Genomic DNA, 4275 nt, shown 5'->3' on the forward strand with positions numbered 1-4275 from the left:
CATAAACCCCGCCTATTTCTACAAATTATCTTCTTAAAATGGGATTTTAAACCTAACCTTAACCACACTGCTAACCTTATGCCTAACCTTCAATTAAGACCAAAAGCTATTTTTTGTTTTCATTAGTTTTTACAATATAGTACTTTGTGACTGTGGAAACCCAGTGAAACGAGTGAAGCAATGAATCGCGATGTTACATGGGAGGTGTAGTTTCTGTCATGTCGCGTTACACAGCGAAAGTCAGTCAAGATGACTACACATCCCAAAGGACTGATCAGCTGAGGGGTTGCATAATGGTTCTTGTGGTGTGGTCATTCATATATGTTGCATAGATTCTCAGAGGAACCCCTGTTGACCCAATTTTACTTGCACAGTGTTGCACTGTCTGTACCACAGGAGGTTGGTGGCACCTTAATTGGGGAGGACTGGCTTGTGGTAATTGCTGGAGCAGAATCAGTGGAATGGTATCAAACACATGGTTTCAATGTATTTGATGCCATTCCATTCCCTCCTTTCCGGCCATTATTATGTGATGTCCTCCCCTCAAGATACTCCTGTGGCTACACAATTTAGTGACACAATGAGCCTAGGAGACGGCAGAACACAGCATTATTCACAACACCCAATGACATTCTTGTAATGAACGTGCTTGTGTAAAGGACCTCACGCTGCATGCTTAGCCAGTACCACTTCCTTGTGATTCGGCCCATACCTGGCGTGAAGCTGATCAAACAATGTTTGAAAAGGGTCCAAATCCAAATGCTGTAGACTTACTGTACAGTAGGTTAGGGTTACCTCTATTCTGATTTAAGTTTTGCCAGAAATGTTTGACTTAAACCTTTGAGCTTCTGTAATGTGGAAATTTGAATCAAGCCTTGTTATAAAGTTACTAAAAAGACAAGCCATGCATTTTTACATTGGAAAGCTACTCATTCAAAGCTACTTATTCAATGTGTAAACTGATACTAACCTGATATTAGATCATGTGTAACCTTTTATTATTCAGCTGTTCACATCTAAGTAGCTTTTATACTGTGAGACATACATCAATTCAAATCAAACTTTATCTGTCACATGCGCCGAATACAACAAGTGTAGACCTTACCGTGAAATGCTTACTTACACTCCCTTAACAAACAATGCAGTTCAAGAAAGAGTTAAGAAAATATTTACCAAATAAACGAAAGTAAACAATTATAAAAAGTAACACAATAAAATAATAGTAGCAGCAGTGTAAAAACAAATGGGGGTGGGGGGGTCAATGTAAATAGTCAGGGTGGCCATTTGATTAATTGTTCGGCAGTCTTATGGCTTGGGGATAGAAGCTGTTAAGGAGCCTTTTGGTCCTAGACTTGGTGCTCCAGTAGCGTTTGCCGTGCGGTAGCAGAGAGAACAGTCTATGACTGGGTGACTGGAGTCTTTAACAATTTTTGGGGGCTTTCCTCTGACACCACCTGGTATAGAGGTTCAGGATGGCAGTAAGCTTGGCCCCAGTGATGTACTGGGGCCTACGCACTACCCTCTATAGCGCCTTACGGTCAAATGCAAAGCAGTTGCCATATCAGGCGGTGATGCAACCGTTCCGGATGCTCTTGATGGTGCAGCTGTAGAACATTTTGAGGATCTGGGGACCCATGCCAAATCTTTTCAGTCTTCCGAGGGGGAAAAGGTGCTGTTGTGCCCTCTTCACGACTGTCTTGGTGTGTTTGAACCATGATAGTTCGTTGGTGATGTGGACACCAAGGAACTTGAAACTCTCAACCCGCTCCACTACAGCCTTGTCGATGTTAATGGTGGCCTGTTCGGCCTGCCTTTCCTGTTGTCCACGATCTGCTCCTTTGTCTTGCTCACATTAAAGGAGAGGTTGTTGATCTGGCACCATACTGCCAGGTCTCTGACCTCCTCCCTATAGGCTGTCTTATCGTTGTTGGTAATCAGGCTTACCACTGTTGTGTCGTCAGCAAACTTCATGATGGTGTTGGAGTCGTGTTTGGCCATGCAGTCGTGGGTGAACATGGGGGGACCGGAAGGGACCAAGTACGCACCCCTGAGGGGAACCAGTGTTGAGGATCAGCGTGGCAGACGTGTTATTGCCTACCCTTACCACCTGGGGAGGCCCGTCAGGAAATCCAGGAACCAGTTGCAGAGGAAGGTTTTCAGTCCCAGGGTCCTTAGCTTAGTGATGACCTTTGTGGGCATTATGGTGTTGAACGCTGAGCTGTAGTCAATGAATAGCATTCTCACATACAGTGGGGCAAAAAAGTATTTAGTCAGCCATCAATTGTGCAAGTTCTCCCACTTAAAAAGATGAGAGAGGCCTGTAATTTTCATCATAGGTACACTTCAACTATGACAGACAAAATGAGAAAAAAAATCCAGAAAATCACATTGTAGGATTTTTAATGAATTTATTTGCAAATTATGGTGGAAAATAAGTATTTGGTCACCTACAAAAAAGCAAGATTTCTGGCTCTCACAGACCTGTAACTTCTTCTTTAAGAGGCTCCTCTGTCCTCCACTCGTTACCTGTATTAATGGCACCTGCTTGAACTTGTTATCAGTATAAAAGACACCTGTCCACAACCTCAAACAGTCACACTCCAAACTCCACTATGGCCAAGACCAAAGAGCTGTCAAAGGACACCAGAAACAAAATTGTAGACCTGCACCAGGCTGGGAAGACTGAATCTGCAATAGGTAAGCAGCTTGGTTTGAAGAAATCCACTGTTGGAGCAATTATTAGGAAATGGAAGACATACAAGAACACTGATAATCTCCCTCGATCTGGGGCTCCACGCAGGATTTCACCCCGTGGGGTCAAAATGATCACAAGAACGGTGAGCAAAAATCCCAGAACCACACGGGGGGACCTAGTGAATGACCTGCAGAGAGCTGGGACCAAAGTAACAAAGCCTACCATCAGTAACACACTACGCCGCCAGGGACTCAAATCCTGCAGTGCCAGACGTGTCCCCCTGCTTAAGCCAGTACATGTCCAGGCCCAGCTGAAGTTTGCTAGAGAGCATTTGGATGATCCAGAAGAAGATTGGGAAAATGTCATATGGTCAGATGAAACCAAAATAGAACTTTTTGGTAAAAACTCAACTCGTCGTGTTTGGAGGACAAAGAATGCTGAGTCGCATCCAAAGAACACCATACCTACTGTGAAGCATGGGGGTGGAAACATCATGCTTTGGGGCTGTTTTTTTGCAAAGGGACCAGGACGACTGATCCGTGTAAAGGAAAGAATGAATGGGGTATTGTATCGTGAGATTGAGTGAAAACCTCCTTCCATCAGCAAGAGCATTGAAGATGAAACGTGGCTGGGTCTTTCAGCATGACAATGATCCCAAACACACTGCCCGGGCAACGAAGGAGTGGCTTCGTAAGAAGCATTTCAAGGTCCTGGAGTGGCCTAGCCAGTCTCCAGATTTCAACCCCATAGAAAATCTTTGGAGGGAGTTGAAAGTCCGTGTTGCCCAGCAACAGCCCCAAAACATCACTGCTCTAGAGGAGATCTGCATGGAGGAATGGACCAAAATACCAGCAACAGTGTGTGAACCTTGTGAAGACTTACAGAAAACGTTTGACCTCTGTCATTGCCAACAAAGGGTAAAAACAAAGTATTGAGAGAAACTTTTGTTATTGACCAAATACTTATTTTCCACCATAATTTGCAAATTAATTAATTAAAAATCCTACAATGTGATTTTCTGGATTTTTTCTTCTCATTTTGTCTGTCATAGTTGAAGTGTACCTATGATGAAAATTACAGGCCTCTCATCTTTTTAAGTGGGAGAACTTGCACAATTGGTGGCTGACTAAATACTTTTTTTGCCCCACTGTAGGTGTTCCTTTTGTCCAGGTGGGAAAGGACAGTATGGAGTGCGATTGAGATTGCGTCATCTGTGGGTCTTTTGGGACGGTATGCAAATTGAAGTGGGTCTAGGGTATCCAGGATGATGCTGTTGATGTGAGCCATGGCCAGCCTTTCAAAGCACTTCATGGCTACCAGCATGAGTGCTATGGGGCGGTAATCATTTGGGCAGGTTACCTTCGCTTCCTTGGGCACAGGGACTATGCTGGTCTGTTTGAAACATGTAGGTATTAGACTCGGTCAGGGAGAGGTTGAAAATGTCAGTGAAGACACTTGCCAGTTGGTCCGCGCATGCTATGAGTACACGTCCTGGTAATCTGTCTGGCCACGCGGATTTGTGAATGTTGACCTGTTTAAAGGTCTTGCTCACATCGGCTACTGAGAGCGTTATCACACAG

The sequence above is a fragment of the Salvelinus alpinus genome, chromosome 4, assembly GCF_045679555.1.
Source record: "Salvelinus alpinus chromosome 4, SLU_Salpinus.1, whole genome shotgun sequence".
NCBI classification, from domain to species: Eukaryota; Metazoa; Chordata; class Actinopteri; order Salmoniformes; family Salmonidae; genus Salvelinus; species Salvelinus alpinus.